The sequence below is a fragment of the Camponotus floridanus genome, unplaced genomic scaffold (assembly GCF_003227725.1).
Source record: "Camponotus floridanus strain SB8 unplaced genomic scaffold, Cflo_v7.5 scaffold7, whole genome shotgun sequence".
Lineage (NCBI taxonomy): Eukaryota > Metazoa > Arthropoda > Insecta > Hymenoptera > Formicidae > Camponotus > Camponotus floridanus.
In genome coordinates, this window is record NW_020229838.1 from 901,528 (window position 1) to 918,060 (window position 16,533).

Here is a 16,533-nt window from a genome sequence, read left to right on the forward strand (position 1 = left end):
GATAAATCTTATTTAAATGAGAGTAGTAACACAAGGGAGCGGGAGGGAAGGGGGGGGAGGGAGGAAAAACGGTACCGTGTTCGTGTTTATCCGCTCAAAAAGTCGTTTCGCCATCCGGTTCACTCGCACGCTCGTCGCTCGTTGCCTTCCGCTCGTCTTCCTGTTTGTTGCCAACTTTCCGTGTCATTCCTCCATCGCCGATTTGCACTTGCGTCGCTTCCGCGTGCGCGTCCCCCGTTACAGCAACGTCAATATTCAGTCGCTGTCGCAACGCGCGACGGTTATTTATCGTTCGCGGAGAAAAAAAAAAGTAAGCGGACAATAAGCGTACGACTCTCGAGGCTCCCTCGAAGCTCGATATAAAATTAAATTCTTATCGTAAACGCATCTATTTGCATCCCTCGGTCTGTAATTTCTCGCAATCGCCCCAACAATCTGCGGAGGATCCCTCGCGTCGATGGGGGCGAGTAAATTATAATCAAGCGGTAATAAACACGTCGCGAAATGTTAACGCGACGTGAATCAGAGTTACGTCATCGCGCGAAGAGGGTCCATAAATCGCCATTCGCGCGACCACCATTTCTCTCCGCACTCTGTCTCTCTCTCTCTCTCCTTTTTTTTCCTCCCGTTGCCGTCGTCGTGCCTCCAGGCCGAGTTAAATTGGCATGAAGCGTGACCGGTGTCCACTCTCGTCTTCCTCTTCTCTCTGTCTTTCCCCCCTTCGTACGTGTCCCTCCTTCTGTTTCCCTCCGCGTATACATCTTTTTCCTTCTCCTCCTCCCTCTCTCTCTTTCCCTCTCTTGCGTTACGCGATTCACCTTCTCGTCGTTGCTCGCCGCGGCTCGCCGGAGCAGTAGCTTCCGTATCGCGCTTTAATTACAATGGCGATCCCGTTTTTTGCAGTACTTTTATTAATTGAGAGAGCACGGGAACGCGTACCGCTCGATTCGCACACGTGGACAAAATATCACATATGTATATATGTGCATGTGTGTGTGTGTATATATATATGTATGTATGTATGTATAATATATATATGTATGTTATATATATATTATATTGCAAAGCCGCACGCGTCCCACCGCAACAAAAGATTATTACGGTACTTGATTCGTGGTCGCACGCGTCGCGGATCCTCGCGCACCGACGACAATCAAACTTTCAGTATAATAGCGCAATTATTTACCGGCGATGCCTGGCGTCCGCCCGTGATTAAGATGAACTCGAGAGATCGCCGGATCTGCCTCTTAATTATCGCTCGGCGAATGATAGCGCTCGGCTTTACGGACGGAACGAAGGAACGCAGGATGTTTGTTTTATATAAAGGAGCGTTTCCTTATCGAGAAAGATGTTATTCCGCATTTAAAATTATGCAACGTTCAATGCGTACGAAAGTCGCGTCTCTCTTTCTCGTAATTATTTATAATTAAGAAAAATATCAAATACACAACGAGTCAAAATTTTCGCGATTTAACTCTGCGATTAAACGGAGCAACGAGATGCTTCGCGAAAGGAAAATTAATTCATTGTGTTTAACCGTCAAATTTAACGGCAATTTACACGATTAAATATAAGGTAAAAGATAAAAGATAATTATATAATTAATAAAATTAATAAAATTCTGCGATTATTTCTTAAACAACATTTTAATCTTCAAAAATATATTGTACAGAAATTTAATATAGTTTTTTATTATTTCGTTTCATTCAATTTTCAATTATGATCCAATTTCTATTCCTTTTAATCTTGTTGCGAATTCGAGAGTATCCATGTTTAATGAGAGCTGGAATAATACACTTATTTCGCAACGGATTATTGTGTCGGAAAGATGAGAAGAAATTTTTACAACTTTCGCACGGAAGGCTTCTGCGCGAATGGCGCGTATTCGCTTTTTACGGGCAAATTATCCGATTGTTTCGCAATTTTAACGATGTAAATAATTACTTTCTGGTCGCACGCTCCCCTCCCCCCCCCCTACTAGTGTCTTAGATCGCGAGATCATCATCAGTTAACGAAGTACGATCTTGCAAATAGGGTGCTATGCAAATGATCCTACCGTCCTACGCGAATTATGGCGGATGAATGCCGTCAGAATCAGCCACTTCCTTCCTCTTTGATGTAACTTCATTAACATAAAATAATGAAGAAAATAGGTGTAAATAAATATAGGTGTAAATGAGATGTTAGCGCGATAAGATATTCACAGAATATTTTGCTAATGACAGATACTATCTATCATTTAAAACTAAGTACTAGTAATATCGTAAAGTTTTATATCTTGCATAATTCGAGTGTCTATGAATATATATTACATTTTATAAATCTCGAGAATATTACTTCTCAAAAACTCAGATTTATAGTGTTCCTATGTCGCAAGTTTTGCCGGAACAAACTCTATTTCAAAGAGAGGATATGTGTCTTTTACTCACGCTAATGAAATAACGGAAAGTTAAATGACGGGCCGGAAAGAGTCAGCCCAAAAATATTCCGAACATCTAAAAATACCGCTAGAACGTGAGCTATGAGAATGTATTTGAAAAGTGTTTGTAAAACGGAACTTTGACTCCGGTGAAAAATACCTTGATTTTTTAATGATGTTCGATTTCTTTCACTCGATCCATCCAATTTATTCATTTAACATGTGGCAATTATTAAGTTTAAATATTATTTTACGAAAAATGCATCCGTAAACGTTATTACAATAGTATTTAATTCGAAAGATAAAATTTCATGTCACTTATAAAAATAATAATGATTGAGAAATGTTTTTATTTTTAGTTTCTTGTTTCAAACGATCGATTATAAAATAATAATAATAAAAATTAAATTTACATAATTAATTATAATCAATTTATTTAGTAAGGATTACACTTTATCATCTTTGCACGCAAACAGAACGATATTGTTGAGTTATAAAATTAATCATCCTGCGCAAGATGCGTCCGACGATTACTATAATTTTGTTCATCTAATTTACGTGGCTCGTCAAAACTCATCGAGGTATCTTGACGCTGGTGTCTCAATTAACCGCTGGGCCAGTAATTACCCCACCCCCTCCCTCGTTCGCGTTCCACGATGCATCTGTTCAGGGAGGGTAAAAAATTCCGAGGGGCAGAGGTCAATTGTTCCTAGAGGCGACCGCGCTTTCGCAGGTATCCTCGCGACTGACGTTTCCGTCGTATCGATAATTGCTGTCACCTCGTGTTTGTGCATTCTGCGCGATTCGCGTCGCGCGGCTATTTCTAAGCACGACATAGTGATGGCACGTGACGTGATGTTGCGCGCCGAACCATCGCCGAGAAACATGAAGACCGACTCGCATGAAAAATTCAGAGAATTTTCCTCTCCGGTGACATAACTTAGGCGAGTGAGGCGAATACTTCCTTCGATAACGGGAACACGCACGAGATAATTTTCTTAATTTAAATAATTTCCATAAAATGAATTTCTTTTTAAATTCATACAATATTAATTTTTTTTAAGAGACACGCACGCAAGGTATCTACATATTTTATCGCGGATAAATGCTTTCGCGAGAGCTATAATTATTATTCAAGAAGATATCAACTTTCTTTTCATTTTGCATTGACGCAAACTGGACTGTATATTTAGACTGGAATTTCTACGGACTCTTCACAGTTAGAATCTTTATCGAATAACAAGCATCATCGGTTAGGAAAACTGCAGAGTTCTCATTAAAGACTTGATTTTATCATTATGGGAAAAAAACGAACGCATCGCTGCCAATTTATAATAATGGTCATCCATTATCTAATATTACTCTCTCGTTTATTTTTACTTATTTAATTCTTAAACTCTCTCATGCAAATTTAAAAAGCTGAATAATGTACAGTTATGTAGAGAAAAATAAAGTTGCTGCAGTAAATGGAATTGTACACTGTGACTTTATTACAGTTCACCGTGATGAATACGGATAAAATTGCCTCTGAATATACCGGCTTTCTGATGTCAAATCAAATGTTATTCGCTGGAAACGAGTCTCGTACCGTTAGAACCGCCTCAGCCAGCGTAGCCCTCGGCGTTTCGTTCATAATGCGGGAAAACTTTTCTAAAAATCGTAGAAAAGCTTCTTCCCGAATTATTAAAACCCCAAACGAAAATGTAAAAGGATCTTCGTGTCTATTTGACAAGCAAACCAGCAAGCTCCAGACTTTGCTCATCCACTTGTCCGCCATTTTCCCTACTTTATTCGCATTTCTGTGCAAACCTTGCCTACGAGCAATCTCTTAAGCACCGTGCGCTCGCGATATCAAAATATCCCGGAAAGAAGTAGGGAAGAGGCACTCTTATTGCACCTGGTATTTGAAGAGTCTAAATCGACGCGGATGCCAGCCGACATGGAGGGCGGCCGTAAAGTCGGATTAATCTCCGGCAATTTATGGGGCATTATCCACCGACCTTCCGGTACGCGGACGGCTATTAAGGTAGATGAATGTACACCGCCGAGGGGGGAGAAAAATGGGGAACAGGCAGGGGGGGTAAGGGGGGAGGAGACGAGCGAGACGCGCAGGAGGAAGCAGGACGCGCGCGCTCCTGAGACGCGCGTACATATTGCGGTTGCGTGTCGCTCGTACCTCATTCAATCGTGGATAATGTTACGACAGGACGCGGCGCGGATATACGATCTCGGAAAGAAACGCGTATTAACTCCAGACACGCAGCCAGGTACGCGCGCGACTGCAAGTGTTTCGCGGCGGAGGACGGGGGGGCGGGGGGGGGGACGGGTGGACGGGGACGGGAGATGACGTTTGTAAATGAGCTGGAGAGATGTAAGATTCGCAAATAAGGATAATAATATGTTTGTGTAAATAGAGAGAAAGAGTCTCTGACTTTCGCAGAGTTGCTCTACGTTTCGCTATCATTACAAAACGTAATAGGAGTAATATTCAAATAGAGTTTGATTGCTCCGAGAGCGATTAATGACGTCGCACGCTCTGTCAGGGTTTACCAGAGGTACTTATTAAATTAATCTATGAAATCTTCGAGTAAGCGTTTGATTGATTAATCGAAGCGAAGACACATCTGATACATTAGAGCAAAAATGGCGTCAAAATGGGATGTACTTTAGACATGTATTATTTATATTAATCAGATTTGAGGTTCATTTTTCGAACATATGTTCGTAGCAAATTGGATTTAATTGCTCTCCGAGCGATCAAACCTGCTTCGAAAACGCTATTAGATTTATCACGGATTAAATTAGCAAAGAACGCACAAGAGGGCTGGCAGAAAGCAAGAGAATAAAACAATTATCCCGGCGGAAAGGAGCACGTTTTGTTCGCACATTTTGTTCCACCGTTGCGCGATTAAATTTACACACAAGGACACCATCTCGTTACAGGGAGCGTGACGCTTTATTGCCTCGCGCGCGCGAATTAATTTCTCAGGCGTGTAAACCAGCAATTGACGCGAGGCGCGTGTAAGTTGCATTTCATTGTCGCTCAAGCGCAAATATATGTCGCTCAGAGATCACGTGTCAAGTGACAAGTGTCGTCTTTAACGGCAATCCACGATATCGCGTCCGCTGGAGGAAAATTTTCAGCCGAAGGATAATAACGTCTCGATTTGCATATTCAACGTCAAAAATTGCCAACAGAAATTTATGTAGAATGCTAATAACACAGCACCTTCCGCGCAATTAGTCGTACACTATATTTAAATCACCGAGGAACCTTATTATACCGATCGCACACAATGAGGGGATCGCGGGATGAGATTTACTCGATAACCGGAGGTCGTTATTATTACAATTTTCGTGTAAGATCGCAAAAAAAAAGTCGCGAGCAAATTCTCACGCGCATGTAGCGAAAAAGAAATGTATGTACGCGATTGCGGATTGCAAATATTTTACATATGTAGCGCTATTATCCGTTATACGCTATTGCTGTACAGTTACGTGGACGTGCAATACCATGTCTCGTTGCATTTATTTATCAATAAGAGCCACTATGGAGAGAGGATCCCAGAGAGATCGCCACTCGAAGCGTATCGTCTGCCGGATACGTGACATTGTAAACTCGAATTGTTTACATGCTCATGCTGCCATACCACAGCGCGGAATGTCATCCGCGAGCGTTACAGAAATAGCGGTGCCACGGTAGGAATAAAAAATGGTTTCCTCAGGATCTTATCGTGTTGCTCCGTGATCGTGAAATAAGATCTAAAAAAGAATACATATCTCCCCATGTAACTCTCATAAATTATGCAATCGGCTGATAGAAAAAGCGAACGTAATCGTTTCTTTAATGAAGCAACAGGGAGCTCTTCCCTATACCAGGCGTGTACTATGTGCATCCTCCACACGCCTGCAGCGCAACTGTTGCACTTCGCATACCTCAATCGGCGTTTTCCGGCGTGCGCCGTCTCTAGGAATCGCTTGAAGAAAGTGAGAGAGATGAAGGAAGGCTATTAAATCGCGATCCCCCCCGAGGAGATGCCGCGCTTAAATCAGAAACGCTTCAACGGATCAATACCGACCTTTGAGTGGCTCGTCCGCGAACGCTACTCGCATATTTTTCCGGTTGGAGAGAAAGCTACCGTAGCGGAATCGGCATCGATCCACCGATAGAGCGATCAAAATACGCGTCCATCGCGAGTGGCACGCGAGAGAGAGATACGTGAGCGCTATTAAATTGCCTACATTATCCTCGCGTGTTATAGAGTCATCTGGTACCTGCCGAGGACGTAGGTGTAGCGGCCTCTCTCGCGTGCTCCTAAGCAGCATCCGCGGGACATAGGATAGGTAGGCGTGCGCCTCTTCAGCATTGATATTCCATTTCCGAGGGACCTACTTTCGCAATGTCTGGAGGAGGAACTCGGGATGACAGCGGAAATGTGTGTGTGTAATTCCTTATGTCTTGTCAGAATTTTCGTATTATTTACTAGAGAAAAGACATCAAAATCAATTGCTTTCAAGCTCCAGAGGGAATTTTCTAGCTTAAAACATTTAGAATAAAAATTTACATCTACAGATATATATTTATTAGAGGCTCTCTCTCAGTTTTGACACTTGTTGGTCTTTTTTACAAACGAAAAATAAGACAAGGAACTTGGAAAAATATTTAAATTGTGCTCTTGGCCAAAAGAAATTAAAAAGAAAATTCTCAATATAATAATTTGATTTAATATATAAATAAACAACGAGGACGAATAAACTATAATTAAACGGATCGAGTTTGTATTAGCTTTGATAAAATGTAATCTTTGATTATTCAGAAGTAAGTTTGAAGAATCAATACCGGTTTTAGCATTTTTCTCCATCATTTTAGAATGAATTGAGAAACGTGATTTTACGTATATTTATTTTAAGATTCCTGTAAGATCGCGCGATGAGTGTTGTAATCTCAGAATGCTACAAATCACGACGATAGTTCATCGAAAGATACGCACGCGTGTCTACCGACCGGTTAACCAACTGTGGATGGACGTACAAATTCATATCGTGCGACCTTGTAATGTACCGTTGAGTATGGTCAAGGACCCGAGGAAGTTCAACCGCGATTAAGCGCAGCTCGATCACGACGAATTAACGTTAGACTCGTTGCTTTCAGATATAAACGATCGTCCCCGACAGCCAGGATTTTTATCCGGCCGTTACCGTTGCAATAATTTGCACGATTTATCGTGATGTTCCGTCGAGAATTAATCGCCGGTAAAATGAACACATGGCCATCGGCGTTTTAATGATTTCGGCGGATGTGCGCATGATCCTGGCGTTAGATCCTTTTCGAGTGGAAAGCTTGATGCACATGTATAGGAGTAGGACACAGATGACGCGGCGCAGATATAATGATTAAGGATTATATCTATTAATTAATTTCAGATTGTCCAATTTATTTTATTGTAGGCGAGAAGAAAAAATTATAGTAGCAGGAAATTTTAATTCCATGCATAAATCATAAATGTACGCTTTAATCATCGCTTCTTCCTAGGAACTTTGTGATTTCAATTGATAATAATTTTATTTCTAATAATTTTATCGCTTTTCGGGGAACGTTATTCTATGATCGGGAGGTAATCGCGTATATTTCGCGCGAAACGCGTGGGTTCGCGATGACGTGCGCGAAACTGACGATGTAATTGACTCGTTCTTATTTCTCGGGACTCGTACAAACGTCAAAAATCGTTTTGCTCGCGGCTCGCCAACACAATGCGGACAGAGTGTATATAAATTTATTTTGCATTCATCCCCGCGATATATCATCCGCACACAACGTTGCGAATCGCCGCCGCGGCTCCTTGAGGCGATTCGCTGAAAGGTAATCCCGCTGCTTGTGGAAACGTGCTGGAATCTTGATAAAGCGTATGGCACTCGGTGGAATCTCACCCGTGGCGTGGTCGCTCTCGCGAGTGATTGTTAGCGCTTCTTTTCGAGATGACGAGCGATAATACCTGGTACAATGGCCGGAGGAAGATGAGATAACTGTAGATATATCTGTCACTGACGTCCGATCGAAATTTTTAACTTCCCTGTTTTTTTCTTTTCAAGCTCGTTCAATTTTATATCTCAGGGTCTCTTCTCCTCGGCTCCTTCGTGATAAGCGCGATCGAGCGGTACGAGAATTGATCTCTTTTTCCTATTTTGCCCTAGAAACTCGCGACTAATTTTTTAATCCAGACCAGCAAAAACCGCGCTTGCGATTACTTGATGAGATATAGACGCGAGGATAAAACTCTATAAATTGTGTAGAGCTGATTTCATGGGAGGGAAGAAATTTAATGCGGAATTGATGCAAGGTCAGGTGTACTATACCATATCATACTCGAATATCGCTTTTATAATCCTTCCCGCTACAAAAGGCGATGATAGTCAACCGTAAAATTACATCCTTAGTGAGCCGAGGAGTCGCTTTACACAGAGGTTACGCTATATTACATATATAATACATTGCAGGTTTGTAAGAAGCGGGATATCGTTTTTAATTCTTCCGCTATTAAAATCAACGATGAGAGCCAGATTCACAATGTAATTTCACAGAATTTTTGTAAATTTTTTCATAGTATTAAAATAATAAATGTGTATTCAAGAAAATAAAGAGTTGCAATTTTGAAAATATTTTATTAACGTTATTGAATATTTTTACAACAACCAAAAAGCTTAATGTTAGCAAAAGGGCAGTCAGAGTATCAATTCCCTTATCACAGAATGATTTCAGAATGTCTTTCTATTTCTGTTCTATTGAGATCGGTTTTATTGTGTAGTTAATTGAAATTCTGATACGATTTTACTTTAACCTTTACATTTTACTTTCTCTAGTCTACGTCTGTCTATCGCAGAAGCTGATTTTCGATAACAACATACTATCTGTCTGGCGATTGCAGAACCTGTTTAGTCACTTTCCATTTATCTCTGACATTAGATCATTGACATTCGATTAAGAAGCTCTTCTCGATAGCTTCAACAATTATTTTCAATCCTCGATAAACAATGAAAGAATTTCATTAATTTATTTGGGGAAATTTTTTCGAAAATGTAGAATTTTGTTGAGAGTTATTTAATAATACATCAAAAGTACTATTAGAAAATTTGAATCATTCATGATAGAAATTTAAAAAAAATTGTAATCAATTTTTCTAATTAAAACAAAGTAGATAGCCTGTATTTTTGGATCTCTATTTTTTTATATTTAATTGTCAGAATTCTATTCACACAATTAAAACGTAGGAATTTAGACTTCTTGAAAGAAGAGCGAAAATTTTGTTAGTTACATTGAAATCTGAGATAACATTATAGACAAACGCACAATAAAACAAAGGTAACGTAAACGCAAATTAAACACGAGCGAACCCTCGGGGTCCTTTCTCCCATTTTATCGATAATCCCATATCACCGGCAAATTCCCGTTGTGGAAGTTCCTTTTGTGTCTACGATTTCGTATAATGTCCCCCGTCATCTAACGGTATCGGGACACATCGAGCGAATCCAATCGTGGAACCGACTGGGGCGTGTTTCGAAAATCGATAGCTCGCCTGCTCGACAATCTCGTCCCAATTTTACAGGCGAAAGAAAGGAGGCGAGGAGAGAGGAGCGTTTCGCGGACTGATCGCTCGTGCCATTTGTACGAAGAGACACAGCATTCCGTTTCCGGGCGCCTGAAATGACAGGCATGGCGCGATTCTCGGCGCGGAACGAATCGTCCTGACCGAACCGGCAAAAAAGGTATCCTCGACACGGTGCGATAGGAAGCGGCGCCGTCGTCGCGCTACTTCCGATTATTCGCGGCCTCCTCGCTCGCGGAAGAAAGCGGCAATCGCTTCGAAACGTCCTTCGACCGCGTATTGCTCGAGAGATGCGAGCGTGAGAATCTGCGGCAGGTTAATGTTCAACTTGACGGCGAATCGATTGTTATCAAACTGCAATGGCGGTGCGTAGTCGATTACTCTATTATTTTCAAAGTATCTACTGTTGCTTCCTGAATTTCTTATGTTTCTCTTCATTCTATTCATCTGTTTGTGCGGGACTACTTCCTGAAAAAACACGGAAAATCTGGAAATTCTCAGGAATTTCTTTTGTACCTGATAAAATCTCACAGAATTTTATTGGGACTCGGGAAGTTTTTAAAAACATTAGCTCTTTGATGATTTTGCTCTTATATTGTAAGCAATTGGCAAGCCAAGTGAATTATGTGTTTAAAATGTACGTGTATTATAAGGATTGTGTATTTATTATCTCTGTAATATCTACAAAATATTGAATGCGCAATGCATATTCTTTATTGTAATTTTTAGGTAAAAAATGAACATATTATGTAAGTGAAAAATGTTTATCTTACAAAAGGCTATTCAGTTTTTTTCAGTACATTTACAATTTAGTATTTGAAACTTAAGTAGCTTTGCGTTTTTCTTCACATATGAGTGTAAAAGATATTAGAAAACAGATATAATAAAAAGAAATTTATTTTAGAAAGTTGCATAAAAAAATCTTAAAATATTCTCTTTATCTTGAATTTTGAATAACAACACCTGGAAAATTAAAAAACCTTTTTGCAAAATTTAAATTGAGAAATGAAGAACGCATTAATCCAGACGCATTTTGCTTTGTAAAAGATCTAACAAATTAAGAGACTTCACCGACTGAACAAATCAAAACGCGAGCGTGAGTATTATAAATTCAATTATCTATGATGTTTCCGTGCTTGCGTTCCTGCAAATTCTTGACAACAATAATAGCATTGTTAACAACGATATATTATCCAGGGATGCTCCCCATAATTTCAAACACGGATTCGATGCGCGATAAATCGTATTAGTTAGACTTATTCTAGGGCAGAGCGAGTTTATTGCATCGCGAGAGGCACCGCTGTTAATCAGCTATAACTCCTAATGATCAGAGCATATATTCATTTATTCTCTTTTAAACGCCCAGAAAGACGTAGAGGAAGAACGCGAAGGAAGGTATTCAACGGATACTTTATCAAGTTAGAAGCCAACGTTCTTGTTAGATTAAATTGTCTTTTTCTCAGCGAGCTTTAATAAATTCAATTAGTTTGATCTCTTCTTATTGATGATAGGCTAAGAACGTCAAGAAGCTCGTTTCGAATCTTGTTAATTAAAACATCTGACAACTCGATTACAACACTATTATTTTAATTCGTCTAAATCTTCTATTATCGAGTTGACAAATTTTTTTACTCAATTTTTTCCCATTCATCTCTCCGATTCAGACTCCACTAATTTCGTCACATCAGTCTCAATCGCTAAATTACCCAAGTGTTGCATATATAAGAGGTAAGAATGTAAAATGAATGGACGATAATGAAAGGCGGATAAATAGACGTTGTGAATATAGTAATGTCTCGGGATCCACGCTCGATCCGTTGAAACATCCTTGAATGCGTGAGCATTCGAGGATTAAAGCGTCTCGCGGATCATAGAACCGTGACTGAAGGGTCTCCGCCTTTTCTTCTGACGCTCGCTTCCTCGACGCGCACGTCTCGCGGCGAACGATCGAGCGAATCAAATGTGAACCGAGAGTTCAACAACAATGGCAGTAATGTCCGATCCTAACGAGCGTGGCGGGATCGGCTGTTGCACTCGCGCTACGCTGCGCCTGTTCAAGGTGACGCACCGCGAGTATTACAGTTTTTGCCTTAACGCCTAACGACTCGAGAGGGGGCCGCTTATAATATCTGAAGCTAACAACGCGTAAACAAGCGTTTTGTCTTGAGGCGGATGCGCGAGCAAAGGAGATACGACCTATTTCTTGCAGTAATGTCTAATTTTTCGAGCTCGACCCTTCCCCCCTCCCCCTCCCTCTCTCTCTCTCTCTCTCTCTCTCTCTCTCTCTTCCTTTTTTAATTTGTTTAAAATTCGATCGCAAAGGACGGTCGTAAAATTTCAAAGGGCACCGCAGTTAACCCTGAAATAACCCCGCCGCCACACACGTCGCCATTTCCTGACCTGGCCTGGCCAGGCGCGTGTTTTTTCTACGCCCACGCATATATATGCCTAACCGCGCGCAACAAGCTCGTAAGGTATCAAACGCGCCAGTTATAGATCGCCTCTATCGATCATCGGAATAATTTCGCACGATTAGCGGGCTGAGAAAGACGTAACACGACCGCCTGATCCCTTTCGCCGCAGTAAATGCGCGTAATACTTTCGCGCGGGGTCTAATGATCGCGTGCAGATAAACGCGGCTGCATCCCGCGATGCGGCCGCTGTATAAGGATGCATTTACACAATGAGCTATTAATATAGTTTATTATGACTGAAGGTCTTGCATGTTTTATCAGAGAACAAAATTATTCAGTTTTCTACACGAGAGAGCAAAATATATATACACTATGACTTCGCTAAAAAGGACTCTTTGCATTCTTCTCTTGGGGAATGATGATTAATATTTGAACTCTTATTTTATTATAGTTTCGAGACAGCTTATAGATCTGAATTATAAATGAAAGAAAAGTAATTAACACATATTTTATTTGTCAGTAATATTGCTATGAACTTGGTCCATTTAATTAATTTCAAATGTCAAATTTAATTATGCAGCTATTGTTTTTAAATCGACCTGTATAGAAATTTTGAAACTTCCGCTTTCCTCGACAAATTACTCTCTAAAAGTGAATCAGTGAAAATATCACTAATTTAAACAGTAAAATAAGATTTCATTGAGAATCAGTGAATATTTTACTGATCTTCAGTGGAAACGCTTCTTTTTTTTTGTTATTTTATCTTATATCTCACTGATTATGGTCAGTTAAAATAAAATTCATTGTAAAATCAGTAAATTTTACTGTAAAACCAGTAATCGCTAGTTCGTTTACCGCTACAATCGCTATCTCTCTCGTATTTAATTTTAGTTATAAGAATTATATAAAGTTTGCAAAAAGTGGCATTTAAAATTAGAAGTATTACTTCGATTTAATTTCTGATACAAGCTCAATAGAGAGACTTCAGATATTAAATCGTTCTTTATAAGTCGGACAAATAAATGTCTGGCGACTTAATAAAAATTATTTGTTTGTTATCTATTTAAAATAACAAGTTCAATATGTATGTAATATAAATAAAATAAAATTTTTAATATAATAAATATTTAGTAAATATAAATAAAATTTTTAATTTTATATGAAATAAATAGAGAGATGAATTATAGTTAAATATTATTGACAATAACGAAAGAAATATTACTGATATTGAGAAATATTACTGATTGAAACAGTCAAAATTATTAACTGATTCTTTCAATAAAATATCACTGATTTACAGTGCTGTACTTATAACTGCTGTAATCAGTGACTATTTACTATTGTTTTTCAGTGATAATACACTGATTCACTTTTAGAGAGTACATAATTTATAAATAATAGTAATATTATCTTTTTTAATAAAATTATTTTACATATGTTTTAGACTTACAAATTTTGTTATCTCTATTTCTTACTTTTTCATCATTATTTTCATTGTTTTTATAATGGATATGTTAATTTCGATATAATTTCTAAAACTTGAACTTTTGTTCATGTTTAATTTGCTGAATAATTCGAAACAAAATTATTTAAAATTATTTAAAACATATTTTGTGACAAAAAATAAGGAATAATATATAATAAAAAATAACATTTTGTAGATATATATATATTTCTAGATATAAATTTTTATCGTAAACTAATAAACTTTTAAACTGAAAATAAAATGATTCATCGATTTTTATATTTTACAGTAAAAAAAATATACAAATCCAGAAGTTGCAAAATATTTTGTAAATTTCATAAAAATATAATTTGAGCTTTGTTTTAACGGTTTTCGTTTTTTATCCATTTGTTTTTTACCCATTCGTTTTTTACTCATTCGTTTTTTATCCATTCGTTTTTTATTCATTCGAATCAAACACGCGTACAACAAACTAGGCATTCATTATATCGTTAACAACTATTGTACATCTCTCTTGTACCGTTGCAATATTTATGGCGTAAGCTCGCGAAAATGGTAGTCGTGGTTTATTACATTCAGTAGTTGTATCGCGATTCTCTACTGCTCTTTTTTTAGCATTGTTTGACTGTACGAGGCGCTAAACCACATGAAAGCTTTATGATGCAAAAATTATAGTCGAAAAGGGGACTTATCTTTGCGTAAATATATCGTAAACCAAAACGTGTCAAAATTTATAATTAAATCAGTTACTTTCTTTATTATTAGATTTTTATTAGATATTATTATTAGATCAGTTATTCTCTTTATTATTACAATTAAAAAATTCAAATAAATTACATAGCATGATCTATATCAATATTCTCGTTAAATAAAAAACTATTCTCATTGTTGCGAAAAATACGAAAAATAATTATTTTGCATTTTGAAGCAGAAAAAATCATAAAACTCCACAATTAGATATCTAACTTTGTTTGATTTTATAGAATGTCCATTTACATTGCACCATATGGACACCGTACACTAATACACGCATAGATCAACGAGCATAAAATGTTAGACACTAATTAACATCGCTGATTTCGGTTGTTCGTGAGCGGTTCTTTTCATGGTTGATGCCCATATTGTCGATTCATCATAAATCGCGCAATTCTTCATCGTGCCGACAAACTATGTTTTCAAAATAGGACCGCTAATTTTTATCAAGTCTCGTTATTCCTGCCTGCTTAGTTAACTTTTTAACTAAGTCTATTGAAAAGCATGAATTCGTCAAACACATTTAATTACATTTATCCAAGTATGTCTCAAATATATGATCTTTCCATTGAATTGCCGCGAAAACTTGTTAAAGAAGAGATCAACCGTTAAAGAGTCCTATCTCTAATAGTTACAGCATGCTGGCTTTTATAGCAGGTGTAGAGATAAGCGAAAGAGAAAGACGTAGCATACACACAAGAAGATAAAAACTGGAATCTCTTTTAAGCTTGGAGGAAAAAGGAAAGACGCAAAGAACTTAACGACGCGAAGAGGACAAAAATTAAATAATCAATGACGGTAACCACCTAAGATCACCTCGTAAATTCCGTTACTAAATCACAACCTGGCTAAATGTTCCTCATCCGCTGTAACCTGATTCGTCCGATACGAAAGTGCCATTCACTTTTTTTGCGGGACTAGCGTGTTTATCTTTCTTCCTATCAATGACTGGACATGGATCCATGGGACAGAGGGTGCTTTATTATTGCTCTTGCACGAGATTGTATCTCGCAAGAGATAAAAGTGTGAGTTGTATATTTATTTGTTCTCTTTTATATAATTAGAGAGTAAATTGCTATCTTCTTTTAAGTCTATATCTTTCGTTAATCCTCTGTCCTACTTAGACAATTAGAATGATATCGCGGCAAACATAATCGACCTCCCGAGGAAACGTAGATGAACTCGCGGTTTCCCTCGGTTTTCCTTTGACAATTCCCGTGCGAGTCGGTAACGATGCTCGCGTGTGTATAACGACTGGCATTAAGACTGGGGATCTTCAATTTGCTCCTCGAGATTTTCTTAGGAAAAAGAACTCTGGGCAACGGGCTAAAGTGTCTGCAATATTGTTCGCAGAATTTCTTTGCTGCCTGCAGCTTTTAACAACATCCTCGACACACCGTTCAGTTATATAGCTACATGAGAAATAATATCAAATGTGATAAGAAAAACTTAATTTCCCCGAGCGCGTTATAACTTGATCATTCGTCCAATAAACATTAACGTAAATAAAAACTTAATATGCATGCGCCGTTATTTTCGTCGAAACGCAACGAAGATGTGTTCGCTTCTTCGGATTTCATCGCGGAAGCTTAAAGCTGTATCTTTACTTTGATCTGCACTCTCGCGACCGCCAAGTGCACGGTCATTTGAAAAATTGACGAGTCTTTAATTTCAATTAAATTTAAATTTCCTCGGATATAATCTTAATGGCAATATTGAGCCATAAGGCATAACTTTACGACCGTATCAGCGAAGAGGGCTTTCTCGATTGGTATCAGTCTTTACAGTTATTTCGAGCTGAAATCGACTGCTTTTAACGAATCCATTTCAACTGTTGTAACATGATGCTTTCTTTTATTCGTAAAAATCGATTCCTTGTCA